The sequence below is a fragment of the Schistocerca gregaria genome, chromosome 2 (assembly GCF_023897955.1).
Source record: "Schistocerca gregaria isolate iqSchGreg1 chromosome 2, iqSchGreg1.2, whole genome shotgun sequence".
Classification (NCBI taxonomy): domain Eukaryota; kingdom Metazoa; phylum Arthropoda; class Insecta; order Orthoptera; family Acrididae; genus Schistocerca; species Schistocerca gregaria.
Window position 1 is genome coordinate 916,543,857 of NC_064921.1, and position 18,458 is coordinate 916,562,314.

The window sequence follows — 18,458 nt, forward strand, 5'->3', positions numbered from 1 at the left end:
ACTTCATTGACTTCGTGACCATCAATCCTGATGTTAAGTTTCTCGCTGTTCACATTTGTACTACTTCTCATTACCTTCGTCTTTCTCCGATTTACTCTCAAACCATACTGTGTACTCATTAGACTATTCATTCCGTTCAGCAGGTCATTTAATTCTTCTTCACTTTCACTCAGGATAGCAATGTCATCAGCGAATCGTATCATTGATATCCTTTCACCTTGTATTTTAATTCCACTCCTGAACCTTTCTTTTATTTCCATCATTGCTTCCTCGATTAACAGATTGAAGAGTAGGGGCGAAAGGCTACAGCCTTGTCTTACACCCTTCTTAATACGAGCACTTCGTTCTTGATCGTCCACTCTTATTATTCCCTCTTGGTTGTTGTACATATTGTATATGACCCGTCTCTCCCTGTAGCTTACCCCTACTTTTTTCAGAATCTCGAACAGCTTGCACCATTTTATATTGTCGAACGCTTTTTCCAGGTCGACAAATCCTATGAACGTGTCTTAATTTTTCTTTAGCCTTGGTTCCATTATTAGCCGTAATGTGAAAATTGCCTCTCTCGTGCCTTTAATTACCCTAAAACCAAACTGATCGTAACCTAGCGCATTATCAATTTTCTTTTCCATTCTTCTGTATATTATTCTTGTAAGCAGCTTCGAGCTTCGATGCATGAGCTGTTAAGCTGATTGTGCGATAATTCTCGCACTTGTCAGCTCTTTCCGTCTTCGGAATTGTGTGGATGATGCTTTTCCGAAAGTCTGATGGTATGTCGCCAGACTCATATATTCTACACACCAACGTGAATAGTAGTTTTGTTGCCACTTCCCCTAATGATTTTAGAAATTCTGACGGAATGTTATCTATCCCTTCTGCCTTATTTGACCGTAAGTCCTCCAAAGCTCTTTTAAATTACGATTCTAATACTGGATCCTCTATCTCTTCTAAATCGACTCCTGTTTCTTCTTCTATCACATCAGACAAATCTTCACACTCTTAGAGGCTTTCAGTGTATTCTTTCCACCTATCTGCTCTCTCCTCTGCATTTAACAGTGGAATTCCCGTTGCACTCTTAATGTTACCACCGTTGCTTTTAATTTCACCAAAGGTTGTTTTGACTTTCCTGTATGCTGACTCTGTCCTTCCGACAATCATATCTTTTTCGATGTCTTCACATTTTTCCTGCAGCCATTTCGTCTTAGCTTCCTGCACTTCCTATTTATTTCATTCCTCAGCGACTTGTATTTCTGTATTCCTGATTTTCCCGGAACATGTTTGTACTTCCTCCTTTCATCAATCAACTGAAGTGTTTCTTCTGTTACCCATGGTTTCTTCGCAGCGGCCTTCTTTGTACCTATGTTTTCTTTCCCAAATTCTGTGATGGCCCTTTTTAGAGACGTCCATTTCTCTTCAACTGTGTTCCCTACTGCACTATTCCTTATTGCTGTTTCTATAGAGAATTTCAAACGTATCTCGTCATTCCTTAGAATTTCCGTATCCCACTTCTTAGCGCATTGATTCTTCCTCACTAATGTCTTGAACTTCAGCCTACTCTTCATCACTACTATATTGTGATCTGAGGCTACATATGGTCCTCGGTACGCCTTACAATCCAGTATCTGATTTCGGAATCTCTGTCTGACCATGATGTAATCTAATTGAAATCTTCCCGTATCTCCCGGCCTTTTCCAAGTGTACCTCCTCCTCTTGTGATTCTTGAACAGGGTATTTGCTGTTACTAGTAGAAACTTGTTACAGAACTCAATTAGTTTTTCTCCTCTTTCATTCCTTGTCCCAAGCCCATATTCTCCTGTAACCTTTTCTTCTACTCCTTCCCCTACAACTGCATTCCAGTCGCCCATGACTATTAGATTTTCGTCCCCCTTTACATACTGCATTACCCTTTCAATATCCTCATACACTTTCTCTATCTGTTCATCTTCAGCTTGCGACGTCGGCATGTGTACCTGAATGTCGTTATCGGTGTTGGTCTGCTGTCGATTCTGATTAGAACAACCCGGTCACTGAACTGTTCACAGTAACACACCCTCTGCCCTACCTTCCTATTCATAACGAATCCTACACCTGTTATACCATTTTCTGCTGCTGCTGCTGTTGAAGAGGAGGATATGGACAGAAAGAGGTTGGGAAGCAGCTTTATACAGGGGGGGGGGGGGGGGGGAATCAAATATTCAGAGCCAGGGGGTAGGAGGAGATCAGAGCGAAGAAAGGCTGGAGGAGATGAAGAGGGGGAAGGAGAGGGACATAGGAGGGTACGTGGAAGAAAGAAATAGAAATAAAGGAAAGAGGTTTAAATGTGCAGGATAAGAAGGACAGAATGGAAAGAATCACATGTATAGAGAGGGAAGGAGCAGCAGGAGGAGATAGAGAGGGATGAGGAAAATAACAGAGGAGGAAGAGGAGATGGAGAGGGAAAGGAATAGATGGACAGATAGAGGGAGAGGAGGATATGGACAGAGAAGGGTAAGAGAAGGTGATGGACAGAAAAAGGAAATAGCAGGAAATGGAGGAAGAGAGAGGGAGAAGGAGGACAGAGAGAGAGACGGAAGAGCAGCAGATGACTGGTAGAGGGGGACGAGGAGGTTAACAGGGAAAGGGTAATAAAGAGACAGAGGAAGAGGAGATGAGCAGGGATAGGGAGAAGGAGTATATGAACAGAGAGATGTGTGAGGATGAGATGGTGAAGAGGATACAGAGGGAGGGAGGAGATGGATTTAGAAATGTCTATTGATGGAGAGAAAGAAGCTGATGGATAGAAACAGAGAGACGGAGGTGATGGACTAATAGAAGACTGAAGTGAGTACATACACAAACAATGCCAGGTACACAGCTGCTACTGTGTCCAAAAGCTGAAATATGGCCAGAAATTGAAAAATTTATGTGCTGCACAGTGGATGTGCATGTGTGGGAGGCATACACTGGGAGAGGATGTATAAGATCAACCATATATACTACTCTCTCTAGTAAAAAGAATGAAGTGAAGTATACAGAAAAACCTTGAGTCAGTTTACAAAATAACTGCATGGGATTTTGTCTGTCGTGTCGCATCTATGGGCCCATGGGAAAAGGCAGTCCACAAGCACAGTCGTTTTCATAGATGTATCGAAGACGTGTGAAAAATTGGGTTACCTTTACTGAATACTTCCACTGAAGTTATATGTTGAAGATATTTCATGAAAAACATATTTTATACATACTATGTGTCAAAACAAAGATGTATTCATTACAGTAACGTGTTCAACTAATACTGAACTTCAGAAGCAGTAATGGTTGTTAGTCCTAAAGCTCGTAGTGCACTGTCATCTGAACTGCTTGTCACTTGAGAGTCATTGACAACATTCACAGTGCAATTTTTTTCCTTGCATAGGTGGGAGTGTTATTTTTTCCATGGAGACACACAGCTGTTTTTGGTAAAAGTTTTATATTAGTATCTGCCAGGTAAACTCATCAAAAGTATTCCTTGCCAAGAAACACGAGTCCTACATCGCATCAAAATATTACGGTCATGAAAACCTTTCTCTGTTGCAGTGGAACTGTTCTTATATTCTTTAAATTACAATTCTTATTGGAAAGTACTATGTGTTACAAGGTACATTCTATGTTTTGTTCCAATTTCGAGACATATCAGTGTAACCAGCAAGACTCTCGTCTTATGTAGTATAGCAACATGCTATGAGCAATCATTCCATTTTGAAGTAAATCTCACACGTTTCCAGAATTCAGAACAAATAATAAAGCTCTTTTATCAGTTGTCTTAGCCATCAAGTAATGATTCTGTAGCAAGGGGGAAATTCGTGTATACTTCCATACGAGTCCTTCTTTCTCACATCTTCAAGATTCTTATATGAGATGTGAAATGTTGTACTGCCTGTCAAATCTTTTCTTTCTGTAAAATGGTGCATTAATCCAGAATGAGATATTCACTGTGCAGCGGAGTGTGCGCTGTTACGAAACTTCCTGGCAGATTAAAACTGTGTGCTCGACCGAGACTCGAGTTCAGGAAAGCTTCTGTAAAGTTTGGAAGGTAGGAGACGAGGTACTGGCAGAAGTAAAGCTGTGAGTACCGGGCAAGAGTCGTGCTTCGGTAGCTCAGATGGTAGAGCACTTGCCGCGAAAGGCAAAGGTCCCGAGTTCGAGTCTCGGTCGGGCATACAGCTTTAATCTGCCAGGAAGTTTCATAACTGGTGCATTACTGTTCTGCAAAGAGAACATCACTAACCCAGACACGCAGTGGTCATCTACCTCTTGGCGCACAGCTGTAACAGATATATCAGTTCATGCAGTACAGTAACACACTACTCGAGTTTAAACCAGAGGTGCAGTTCAGGCCTTACGTTTGTGTCTGTGTAAACATCTATTAAGTGGAGTCCTATGGTGGAATATACTTCCTGCCTTAACGTCCGAGATAGGGGGATGAGGGGGCAGGAGGGTGTAGAGCATGAGCAGCAGTCACAGTAGTTCAGGAAATCCATTACATAGGAAACTATGATGACATACAGTTGTAAAGTATATCATATAGCAGACTGTGGTGAGGTGCACTAGTACTGTAGGCGACTTATGAACATTTATCTGCTTTCCAAGCTACAGGTACAGAAACACAAGTGCAGGCACTGCTTGATGACACATGAAGCTGTGCTGGCTGATGGGTTGGAATGCCAGCAGGAGAGCACTGAGCTGTCACATCAGATGAAGTACAGTGTTGTGTGGACCCACAAGTCAAACTCTGTTGACACATGAGCATCACCTGCGAAATTTATGGGAGACAGTAGGAGCAGCACAAGATTTGCGTTTAAGCAACTACAGCACAAGAGCATATCTGGTCTGTTCTTATCCGACTATGCACACACATGACAATGACAAACGTTTGGCAACAACATACGGTGCACAATTGAGCTGTACACCTATACATTTATGACAAGGGCTCTAGTCTGGCATCTAGTGGGTTTCCGCTCTTGGTATGGAAATTAAGGTGATTAGGGTGGGTTAATTTATTTAAATTGTGACATGATAGGGATGGGGTAATCTCTTAAACTAACGACAGCTGGGATAGCTGTATTTTAAACATAGGGTGAGTGGACTGGAACACCATAAGGGTGCAGAAAAGAGATATTTTCCTTTTAATTACCTGCCATTTTGAACTTAGAGCTAGATTATATACCTACAACACAAGTGATCAGGCAATCATGTGGGCTGCACCAGTATCTCAGCGTCAGCCATCTTGGATAGACATCTTGAATTCTGATGCTGTATGGATACACCAATGTCATAGGGTAGGCCATTTTGGATCGCCAGCTTGAATTTTTTCTATTTCACTATGTCCTATTTCCCACAATTTTACACTTACAGTAAATATCTTGTTACCACAGTGATGTCATACAGGGGGTGTTTTCTGTTTCCCACCAGTTTATAAATTCAGCCCCATGTTATACATGAGGTAATTGAACTATATCAAAGGGGTGGGGGAAATCTGGCAACGTTGCATGACGTTAACAGTGAAGTGATAGAATGAGAGGGATTGAGAAGGTGGAGTCCAGCAAAAATTCACTCTGCAACAGAACTATCACAGCCCCACTACATACATAAGTGATACAATGACGTAGTTGGCGGCAACAGGTCCAGACACCAAGTCTCGGTTAAAAGAACTTCTGCAAAATATATAAAAGCTATGCTACACTTACGCGAAATACACTCTGTATAGAGTAAACGTATGTCTTTACTCACTAAATATTTGAAAACAATGACTCAGCTGAATAGAAGAATTACGCAGGATGTGCTTGAAATATCTTAATTATTAGATTTTATTGAAACTTTGCTTAGGAATTTCTCAACGCAATCAATTTGTTCTTTACCGCTGTTTGTAATTCAGGCTTCCAACTGAGTTTGATGATTAGAAGCGGTTCTGCCCCTGATAATCTTCTTCTTGTGAAAATTTTCAGATCAAAACACTCCTTCGTATGACTGTTGCCTAGATCTCTAGTCGTTCTCCTGTTTCGGGGCCATAAATAAATGCTGTAGCAGCCAATATTTATTTTAAGACAACGCAAAGTTAACTGATCGCTTACAGTTCCGCATACTGCAAAAATCGCCAGGCCATGCAACATTTTCTCGAAAGAGAATTCTAGAAACTAAAATGTACACCGCGATGATTGGCCACGCGGTTTGAGGCGCCATGACACGGATTGCGCTGCCGCTGCCGCTCCCGCCGAGGTTCGAGTCCTCCCTCTGACATGGGTGTGTGTTGTTCTTAGCACAAGTTAGTTTAAATAGTGTGTAAGTCTAGGGACCGATGACTTCAGCAATTTGGTCCTGTAGGAATTCATATAAACCTGAACATTTTTTTTAAAATGTGCAAACAAAATACCTTGAACGGCTACAGATAGGACGTTCATATTCACGGGACACATACATCAGTATGTTATGCAGAAATGATTACCATTTCAATTATCTCGCTTCAGCATGTATCTTGTTGCCTTATAGGCACAGGGTCCAACATGGGTCCTGCTAACTTGTTCCTTGGATGAGGGCATCGACACATATAAGGCGCGAAAGGCATCCTGTGGTATGGCCATCCACACTACATTCACCTGGTTCCAAAGTTCATCTGTTGTAGTTGGCACTGGTCACGACACTGCACCCGTTATTTCACCATATCTCACACATTTTATGTTGGCGACAAGTCTGTGATCTTGGGGCTAGGGCAAAAGACACCAAGAAGGCACATGTTGGTGCAGCAAAATGTGGTCGTGCCTTGTCTTGCTGGAAAATGGCGTCTGGGGAATTGCGCAGAAAGGGTATGGCTAGAGGTAGCAGGATCCCATTCACGTAGGTCACACTGGTCAGTGTCTTGGAGACGCACCAACTGTGATTTGCGGTTGTACCCAACAGTACCCCACACCATAAGGCCTTGAATTGGCAAAGTCAAATATTGTGCGATGGGAGTTACTGTGATGGTGCTCCACCCTATCTGTGGCGAACCAAAATGCGGCCATCATTTTCAAACAAATGGACGCAATCTGATACCATCCCTGCCCCAGTGGCGTCATTCCAAACACCATTGTCCTGTAACACCTTTCTGTTCATTCGTCAAAGGCAGGAGAAGTGGAGGCGCGCACGTAACGCGTGCCATAATAAACCGCGATGGTCTGTCACCCCTGGTAGTTTGTGATGTGTTACACTATTTTGCTATTGCGCCAGAGCCGAAGAGGACGCAAATCTGCCCTGCAATGCCAGTCGGATGAGGTGCCAAACTTCTCAGGGTGTAGTGTAGATGGTGCGACCTGACCCACCTCGTCGTGGTCTATGGCCTTCCGCGATCCGTTCTGCGCACACTCGTTGCACTGCCGAAACACTTCATCCCACACGACCAGCAATTTCGGAATGGATGCATCACATTCTCTCACCCTAAAAATGCATCCTCCTTCAAACTCACTAATTTGACGGTACTGTTTCCACATATTTCTCTGTGGCATCCTGCTCGTTTGCTCAAGTCACACTAAGCCATTACCTTCGGCTTGTAGCGACACCTAGAGCAGTAGGCATAATTTACCGTAGGTAGTGTTGCGCCACAATAACCTTGAACCCACTCGCCGATGCGGTTCAAATCCTAATCATTGCTGCAGAACATACTGACATGTCGTGTGAACTGTGAGCCATCAGTTAACTTTACGATGTCTTAAAATAAATGTTAGCTGCTGCAGGATTTATTTATGGCCCCGAAACAGGAGAACGACTAGCGATCTAGGCATCAGTCATACGAAGCAATCTTTTGACCTGAAAATTTTCACAAGAAGAAAGATTATCAGAGACAGAGCAGCTTCTAATAATCAAACTCAGTTGGAAGCCTCAATTATAAACAATGGTAAAGCAAAAGTTGGTTGCGTTGAGAAATTCCTTGTTAAGTTTCAATAAAATCTAATAAATAAGAAATTTCAAGTATATACTGCGTAACTTTTCTATTCAGATGAGTCATTGTTTTCAAATATTTAGTGAGTAACGACATATGATTATTCCATAAAGCGTTTTATCCTTAAAAGGATGTCAGTGGGTACTTAACTTCGTTTGTTTGCAAACTGAGTGCATGGGTTACCATCGACTTACCACTATTTACTTGCTGCGGAGGTAACGAAACATTTCTGTGAAACTTTACAGAAATAAACATTTAAGCGTCCGAAAAGATCCAATTTCTGATACTAAGATTTCTATTATCAGTTTCTGCAACAATGAAGCATAACAGCTTCAAATGTTAATATGCAATTCAGAAAAATATAAATTAATTCTATTGTCACCTTATTTCAGCACGTAAACAATGCCACACTGTCACCTAAGCAACGGTAAGGCACGGTACTTTATTTACTGGCTTAAATAATTATTGATGTTTATACGATTAGCAAAAAACTTTTGCATCACATTTGCGTTCAGAAACATTAAAGATATTTATCTGAGTTGTAGTTATCCACATCATTCTACGATTTCTACGAATTTTTGCTGAAACCCATATTTCTGGTACAAACACTGCACATGATACTACTACTGGCAGCCATGTTTTTTGCTCTTACCACTGTTTACATGCACATATTCTGATATAACTGCCAATTTTGTGAATCTGAAATTAGAGACAGAGCTTCTATCAACTATTATAAATAAAACACTTCAGCTACTATGTTTTATATGCAATAACTCTGTCATCAACTATCTCTCCCCATTGTTTGCAGTTGAAGTCTTCAGTTGTATGCAATTGTACTGAATGTGAAACAGTAAATGACGACCTTCTTCAGAAAACTGCCAGATTCACTAAAGTGACCTACAGTATCTTTGGCACCAGATACTCTGATTGTAGAATCGAAATACATAAGCAGATCAACCCAGAGCTACAACATGAGAGGTTCTTTCCTTCTAAATCACTCGTTGTACCTGACCTACCCAAAGGAAAGTATACCGTTAAGTATTCGCGACCATCTGAAGACCATACTTTCGGCAGTTTACGACACCGAGAGAATTTACGAAACCTGGAGAAGAGAAAATACTTTCCGTACTTCTAGGTCTTCGTCTGCTACTGGAAAGAGCTTAACTGGTGTGTTTCCAAACGGCATGAAGTGAGATTTCTTCAAAAAATTCAATCTTTGAATATTAGGTTGGTGACTTAATAGATGCCAGTTAATCGAACATTTATTCAGTAGGTAAGCATCACACTTGCTATCTTCAGTACGCACAAAAAGGTTTAAGTTTTAAACTTGTTTGTGAACTTAGTGAAGTGACACAACGAGTTAAATCGAGTTAAATGAAATAGAGCCCATCTTCTGATAATGTATTCTCCGGTATTTAATATTACAGCCGTCGTGTGATAACGAACACGCCCCATTCGGCGTTTTATTGATGCGGCTCGACTTGGTAATGTCCATTGTAGTATAATTTATTCACAGGCCTCAGAGCGTCAGTTGCTACAGCCAGCGCTAATACGTTAGGATTCCCCATCACTCATTGTGGCCTTTGTGTAATATGAATCCAGCCGCTATTTCTGTCACACTACCTATGAAATGTTAGTATTTCTCCCTGAAAAGAGAATCACATGGCTTGCGATATTCAGAATACTAAAAAGTGCCTCCATTCATAAATAAGGAGTGCGTATTGTTCCAGCATTAGCTGAAACAAAATAATTTTGAGGACGGATAGGATGTGTGGTCGATAACATTAATATGCGATAGTGCGTTAATATTAAGAGCTAGGAGCTAGGAGTGATGTAATTTATCCGATTAAAAATATCCAGACACCTACACTATGTGATCAAAAGTATCCGGATACCCCAAAAACATACGTTTTTCATATTAGGTGCATTGTGCTGCTACCTACTGCCAGGTATTCCATATCAGCGACCTTACTAGTAGTGAGAGAGCAGAATGGGGCGTTCTACGGACCTCACGGGCTTTGAACGTCGTCATGTGATTGGGTGTCTCTTGTGTCATACGTCTGTAGCTAGATTTCGACGCTCCTAAACATCCCTAGGTCCTCTGTTTCCGAAGTGATAATGAGTGGAAACGTGAAGGGACACGTACATGGGCTACCTCGTCTGTTGACTGACAGAGACAGCACACAGTTGAAGAGGGTCGTAATGTGTAACAGGCAGGCATCTGTCCAGATCATCACACAGGAATTCCAAATTGCATTAGGATCCACTGCAGGTATTATGACAGTTAGGCGGGAGGTGAGAAAACATGGATTTAATGGTCGAATGGCTGCTCGTAAGCCACACATCACGTCGGTAAATGCCAAACGACGCCTCGCCTGGTGTAAGAAGCGTAAACTTTGGACGATTGTTCAATAAAAAACTATGTGTGGAGTGACGAATCACGGTACACAATGTGAAGATCCGATTGCATGGTGTGGGTATGGCGAAGGCCCGGTGAACTTCATCTGCCAGCGTGTGTAGCGGCAACAGTAAAATTCGGAATTGGTGGTGTTATGGTGTGGTCGTGTTTTTCATGGAGGGGGCTTGCAACCCTTGTTGTTTTGCGTGTCACTATCACAGGACAGTCCTACATTGATGTTTTAAGCATCTTCTAGCAATTCGGGAATGGGGATTGCATCTTTCAACATGAACGAGCAGCTGTTCAATCTGTGGGGGAGTGCTTACACTACAATAACATCCCTTTAATGGATTCTCCTGCACATAGTCCTGACCTGAATACTGTAGAACACCCTTGGGATGTTTTGGAACACAGACTTCGTGCCAGATCTCAACCACCGACATAAAAAAATGGGGTCAAATGGCTATGACCACTATGGGACTTAACATCTGAGGTCATCAGTCCCCTAGACTTAGAACTACTTAAACCTAACTAACTTAAGGACATCACACACATCCATGCACGAGGCAGGATTCGAACCTGAGACAGTAGCAGCAGTGCGGTTCCGGATTGAAGCAACTAGAACCGCTCGGACACAGCGGCCGGCTGATCGACATCGATATCTCTCTTCAGTGCAGTACTCCGAGAAGAATGGGCTGCCACTCCACAAGAAACCTCCCAGGACTTGATTGAACCTATGCCTGCGGGACTGGAAGCTGGGCCGACACCATACTGATTTCCATAATCACCGATGGAGGTCACCACGAGCTTGTAAGTCATTTTCAGCCGGGTATCCGGATACTTTTGATCACATAGTGTATTAGTGGACAGTAATATGAGGTGTGGCCACGGTTCACGTTTATGACGACTTGAGCTCTGCTGTGGACACCTTCAACTAAGTGTCTGAATGACTGTGGAGGAATGTCAGCCAAGTCGTCTTTAAGAGCAGAAACCAGGGAAGTTAGTGATGTTGGACACTGAATTTAAGAATTGTCGTTCCGTTGGTTTCAGGTCGACACTATGGGCAGCCCACCCCATTTCATGAATGTTATTGTCTACAAACCGTTGCCTCATAGACGCTGCCTCACAACGGAGTGAATTATAATGATACAATGAAACATTTTCTCCCATCTGTTCCTCTGTTGCACCCAGAATCCCGCGTTGTAAGATGTGTTCACATCCAATCGGCCGCGCGGGGTGGCCGCGTGGTCTTAGGCGTCTTGTCACTGTCCGCGCTGCTCCCCCCGTCGAAGGTTCGAATCCTCCCTCGGGCATGGCTGTTTGTGTTGTCCACGTCGTAAGTTAGTTTAAGTTAGATTAAGTAGAGCGTAAGCTTAGGGACCAATGACCTAAAAAGTTAGGTCCCGTAAGATCTTAACACAACTTACGAATTTACATCCTCTCGCATTTGGCGTTTTCTTGTGCGCAGTAAGAAGGTCACACCCTAATCTCGAAAAAAATCCCCGTACCGTATTACCACCACCTCCTCATCCCAGAGCTGTCGCTACACATGATGACAGCAACGTTCTCGAAGCATTCGCCAAACTTAAACAGTTCCATCGGATTGCCCCAGGATGTAACTCGATTCATCACTCCAAATCGCTATTTCCAGTCATCCAGCGTCCATTGGCTTCGCTCTTTGCACCACCTCACACAGTCACCGCAGAAATGTGCTGGATATGAGGAGTTTCCCTACCACCGCATCCTAGTTTCTTAACCCTTTACTCCTACACTTGGGAAAGCTGAGACATGATGAGGTCACTATGAGTAGAGGATGGAGGAATGCAGCACTGTTTCTGATGTATAAACTGCTCCCTGACGACGTCATCGACGCAGACACACAATATCATATAACACCAAGAGAAGACCTAGCCACACAACACAATACTACAACACTGCAACTGTCACCTGTCCTTTTGCGCAAGAAAACTCAAAGCCCAAATAAACTTGTGGAGCAGATGAGATCCACCCGGAAACTCTGGAAAACCTAGCACACAGATCACCCCTTTCCTAATAACGTTACTGAACGATGCCAAGACTGGTCAGGGTACCTAAAATTTGTAAAATCTCCAAAGCAGTCATTGTTAAGGAATCAGCACACAGGAATCCTCCAGATCCAAAGACTTACAGGCCAGTATGCCAAACAAATACCCTAGCAAAAAATTCAGGAGAAGCTACCGTGTAAGCGTTTGCAAACCCACAGAGTTGGCAAACCAATTCGGTTTCTGGACCAGCAAATCCCCAGATGATGCCCTCAACCATGCATGCCCTACACACAGTTAATACTACAACAAACAAATAAGCAATAGCGACAATGACTGAGATTGCCGCGGCTTCCGGTAACCTCTGGTGGCCCGCAATGTTTCAAAAGTTAAGACATCTGGAGGTACCACAATCACTGTAAAACAATTTCCTAGACTACTGTATAGGCCGAGTAGCCGAATTGGCATAAGGACAGCTGGAAAATAATTAAAAGAATTACTAAAGGCTATCCTCAAGAGTTGATCTGCGGCGCCATCTTCTGGGATAGAACAACTCAACCCCTCCTACAATTTCTGAATGTGGCTGACACGACAGACGGAACTGTCGCCTAAGCAGATAACCTATTAGTTGTAGTCAGTGCAAACAACATAGCCCAGCTAGAGGAGAAAGCCAGTGGAACACTACAAACGATCACACAATGCTGTCACAACAACAAACTCAGGATAACCGAAAACAAAGCAATGCTCATTACTAAAAGGATTACTCCAAAGGAATCCTGTTAAAACTTTGGACGCACACATCAAAAATGGCTCTGAGCACTACGGGACTCAACTGCTGTGGTCATCAGTCCCCTAGAACTTAGAACTACTTAAACCTAACTAACCTAAGGACATCACACACATCCATGCCCGAGGCAGGATTCGAACCTGTGACCGTAGCAGTCGCACGGTTGCGGACTGCGCGCCAAGAACCGCGAGACCACCGCGGCCGGCGGACGCAGACATCGAACGAGCACATGCTACGCGCTATCTCCGTGTACACATAGAAGAGAAATTGAATTTCCACGAAGACATAAGCTAACAACAGAGAAAGCAGAAAAAATTCTACATAAACCGGCGAGGCTAAATTCACAACGGGACTGACATAGCACTGTGCCCTCTTCGAATCTGTACTCAATTTCGCAGCTAGCATCTGGGCACACAGACTGAACCTAGTCACGAACAAAGCATCAGTCGGACGTATCCTGCTTAGGCTACCAGGAGCCTTCGGTACCATCTCAGTGGATGCACTGTGTGTGATGCTCGGAGTATGCCCCATAGACGTCACGATCCAACACAGAGCTGCAAGGTACTGCATAAAGATGGTGAGACTAGATAAGGTACACACAACAACTGATGTACCGATACAGACGACACGTCACCTGAAAAGTTGACGTTTGGATACATGGTGAGATGAGTGGGATATTACTGATAAGCACCGTAGACTGCACGAATTCCTTCCTGAGATAGGGGAGCGGTTGAGAATGAAACATATCGATCCCTGCCGCGGTACGGCACATTTCGTAACTGGACACGGACCTTATCCCACGACCTTAAATTGCGTGAGTCTGAGATAGACGCCTACATCCACATGTGGGGAAGCAGGTTCCCCAGAACACACTGTCTTTTTTTGCGGGCGACATGTGAACAATAGACACACACTACACTTAGACTACACAGAAACAGACATGCATATATACATAGCAACAGAGATGAAGAACAATAGGCGCAACTCAATGCGTTCATAAACATTATTTCAATACCAACGTATGAAGAGTACCTGCGGACATGTCATAGCAGATATACCTAAATGCAACGTAACAGTGATCTCCAGAGGTTGGTCAGCGACACCCACAGTGGCAGAGAAAATAGTGATACTGAAGAGAAACAGAAGGAGGAGGAACACTAGGTGTAACAGTAAATAACAGTAAGAATCTGGCGATCTATCCTAGAAAGCAGCGAATGTTGTACACGGATGAGCACCTCATGTTAATGTATAGGATTAGCAACGCTATTTCTCTATAACCAAGTAAACGTTTTGGTTGTGACTGGCGATCAACAGCTCGAAAAAGCCATTCCGATTGTAAGTAGGCTGTGTGGTTTTTTTATTGGTAACGCCACGTAGCGCTCTTTATGAAAAATCACTGGCTGTGCTGTGCGCAGTCTGTGGGTAGTTTGCATTGTTGTCTGCCATTGTAGTGTTGGGCAGTTAGCTGTTAACAGCGCGTAGCGTTGCGCAGTTGGAGGTGAGCCGCCAGAAGTGGTGGATGTGGGGAGAGAAATGGCGGAGTTTTGAAATTTGTAAGACTGGATGTCATGAACTGCTATATATATTATGACTTATGAACACTATTAAGGTAAATACATTGTTTGTTCTCTATCAAAATCTTTCATTTGCTAGCTATGCCTATCACTAGTTAGTGCCTTTAGTAATTTGAATCTTTTATTTAGCTCGCAGTAGTGGCGCTCGCTGTATTGCAGTAGTTCGAGTAACGACGATTTTTGTGAGGTAAGTGATTTGTGAAACGTATAGGTTAATGATAGTCAGGGCCATTCTTTTGTAGGGATTTTTGAAAGTCAGATTGCGTTGCGCCAAAAATGTTGTGTGTCAGTTTAAGCACAGTCGTGCAGAATTTTTCAAATGGGACGTTTCATACGATGTATTCACCGTCCCATTCCAATGTATTCACCGTCAGTCACAACCAGTGATGGCACTAATAAATCTCTCCTCTGTCCTATCGTATTTTTACTTTCTTCTAAAAACAACAAAATTTTATTTGTATTTCAATCTCAAACTATAGTTATTCTAAAAAAATGTTATTCCTTGGCAACTGTAGCAGATAAAAAAAATTACAAAGAAGATGACAAATGAAAACTGTCAGTTGTACGACCTGTTTTAAAAACATCAGGTAACAGGTCCTTAAGTTTGCTATAAATAAATAAACAATAAACTCCTTACGTACAGACACTGTGCTCACGTAACTGTTGGTAGCACTTTGCAACTGACAAGTGATTCTTTCCGCTGAGTTCACGCCATTTTTTACAACCATGTTCCGCAGTGCTCGACGGTCCCTGACCGTCATATATGAGGTCTGTCGAGAGCTTTTAACCCTTTTGTATAAGGGGAAACGTTGCCACCAAAACTCTCGAAATGTCCTTGACAGATTTAATTCAGATTTTTCAGAACATTTTGATAAAGTTTCAAACGTACGTAGAATTTATTTTTTTAAAAACAAGAAAGTACTGGTCTTTTGTAAAATCCGATTGCCAGAAAAAATTTTGTGCTTCATTGTGAAACTGTGCTGTTTAAAAAATTAGACGAATTGTTTACCCAACATATATCCTTTTCCCTTATATTTAATTAAAAAACTGTATACAAAATAATCTGCTGCTTTGTTTTCTTCCTCGAAATCGGTTTTAACAGGAAACAGGAAAGCTGTATTTGTGGCTCATCGACTTAGGGTTAGAATACTGTTATGGTTCTGAATCGTCCGTAAATTTATAATTCTATCCGTTACCAGATTAAAACTACGTGAATCATTGTTATTGAAGCTGTTTATCCTTACAGATCGAACAGCAGTCGTGGTCTGTCTTATATCCCCGTATACCAATGATCCCGGTCAGTTTCCTCACCCACTTTAAGCAACCTCACTTCTTGGTCAAGGTATCGTTTACGGTAACGATAAACAGGTCTCAAGGTCAGAGAGAGACGGGAAGAGGAGATGAGCAGAGGGGAGGAGGAAAGCAACAGCGAGAGGGGTAAGAAGGAGACGGATAACGAGAGAGGGAGGAGTAGGAAATAGAGAAGGGCAAGAGGAGTAATGGACAAAGAGACAGAGAGAGGGAGTAGGAGGTGATCTATATATACATCTACATTTATACTCCGCAAGCCAGCCAACGGCGTGTGGCGGAGGGCACTTGGCGTGCCACTGTCATTACCTCCCTTTTCTGTTCCAGTCGCGTATGGTTCGCGGGAAGAACTACTATCGGAAAGCCTCCGTGCGCGCTAGAATCTCTCAATTTTACATTCGTGATCTCCTCCGGAGATATAAGCCTGGGAAGCAATATATTCAATACCTCATCCAGAAACGCACCCTCTCGAACCCTGGCGAGCAAGCTACTTCGCGATGCAGAGCGCCTCTCTTGCAGAGTCTGCCACTTGAGTTTGCTAAACATCTCCGTAACGCTATCACAGTTACCAAATAACCCTGTGACGAAACGCGCCGCTCTTCTTTGGATCTTCTCTATCTCCTCTGTCAACCCGATGTGATACGGATCCCACACTGATGAGCAATACTCAAGTATAGGTCGAACGAGTGTTTTGTAAGCCACCTTCTTTGTTGATGGACTACATTTTCTAAGGACTCTCCCAATTAATCTCAACCTGGTACCCGCCTTACCAACAATTAATTTTATATGATCACTCCACTTCAAATCGTTCCGCACGCATACTCCCAGATATTTTACAGAAGTAACTGCTACCAGTGTTTGTTCCGCTATCATATAATCATACAAGAAAGGATCCTTCTATGTATTAGCAATACATTACATTTGTCTATGTGAAGAGTCAGTTGGCACTCCCTGTACCAAGTGCCTATCCGCTGCAGATCTTCCTGCATTTCGCTACAATTTTCTAATGCTTCAACTTCTCTGTATACTACAGCATCATCCGCGAAAAGCCACATCGAACTTCCGACACTATCTACTACGTCATTTATATATATTGTGAAAAGCAATGGTCCCATACCACTCCCCTGTGGCACGCCAGAGGTTACTTTAACGTCTGTAGACGTCTCTCCATTGAGAACAACATGCTGTTTGCTAAAAACTCCTCAATCCAGCCACACAGCTGGTCTGATATTCCGTAGGCTCTTACTTTGTTTATCAGGCGACAGTGCAGATCTGTATCGAACGCCTTCTGAAAGTCAAGGAAAATGGAGTCTACCTGGAAGCCTGTATCGGATATTTTATGGGTCTCATGAACAAATAAAGCGAGTTGGGTCTCACACGATCGTTGTTTCCGGAATCCGTGTTGCTTCCTACAGGGTAGATTCTGGGTTTCCAAAAACGACATGATTCGTGAGCAATAAACATGTTCTAAAATTCTACAACAGATCGACGTCAGAGATATAGGTCTATAGTTTTGAGCATCAGCTCGACGACCCTTCTTGAAGACTGGGACTACCTGTGCTCTTTTCCAATCATTTGGAACAGAGAACAGAGAAAGGATGAGGAGGAGGTGATTCACAAAGAGAGGGGGAAGAAGGATGTTAGAACGTATAAACAATACATTTTTAGAATGAGATTTTCACTCTGCAGCGGAATGTGCGCTGATATGAAACTTCCTGGCAGATTAAAACTATGTGCCCGACCGAGACTCGAACTCGGGACCTTTGCCTTTCGAGTTCGAGTCTCGGTCGAACACACAGTTTTAATCTGCCAGGAAGTTTCATATCAGCGCATACTCCGCTGCAGAGTGAAAATCTCCTTCTGGAAACATCCCCGAGGCTGTGGCTAAGCCATGTCTCCACAGTATCCTTTCTTTCAGGAGTGCTAGTTCCGCATGTTTCGCAGAAGAGCTTCTGTAAAGTTTGGAAGGTAGGAGACGGATACTGGCAGAAGTAAAGCTGTGAGTACCGGGCGTGAGTCGTGCTTCGGTAGCTCAGTTGGTAGAGCACTTGCCCTCGAAAGGCAAAGGTCCCGAGTTCGAGCCTCGGTCGGGCACACAGTTTTAATCTGCCAGGAAGTTTCAATACATTTTTAGTAATTGCTTACCACTGACAGGTTCATAAGTGGAAAATGTATTAATTTTGAGTCGTTCTAGGCCGGAAAATGGAGGATTTCGTTTGGTCTTTCTTTCCTTTTTGGTGTTTCTCGGGCTTACTTATTTAGTTATTGTACAAAAGAATGCTTTTCTGTGCAATGTCACCTTCTTTCTACTGGTGCTGCCCATTCTGAATTCGAACCAACATCAGGGAGTCTGAAATTCGTGTTGTCTGCAGTAAGAAGAACCACCTCTGGAAAACGAGAGCCTTCTCTCCTACGAACCTGCATATCATTATTACTCCAACTA

At 42.9% G+C, this 18,458-nt stretch overlaps 1 non-coding gene across 1 annotated transcript; it reads left to right on the forward strand.

The window, feature by feature from the left end:
* The first annotated feature begins 18,035 nt into the window (after nt 1–18,035).
* Trnas-cga (transfer RNA serine (anticodon CGA)) lies at nt 18,036–18,110 on the forward strand. The gene has a single exon. It is a non-coding gene; the product is annotated as a tRNA-Ser (tRNA).
* The last annotated feature ends 348 nt before the right edge of the window (nt 18,111–18,458 follow it).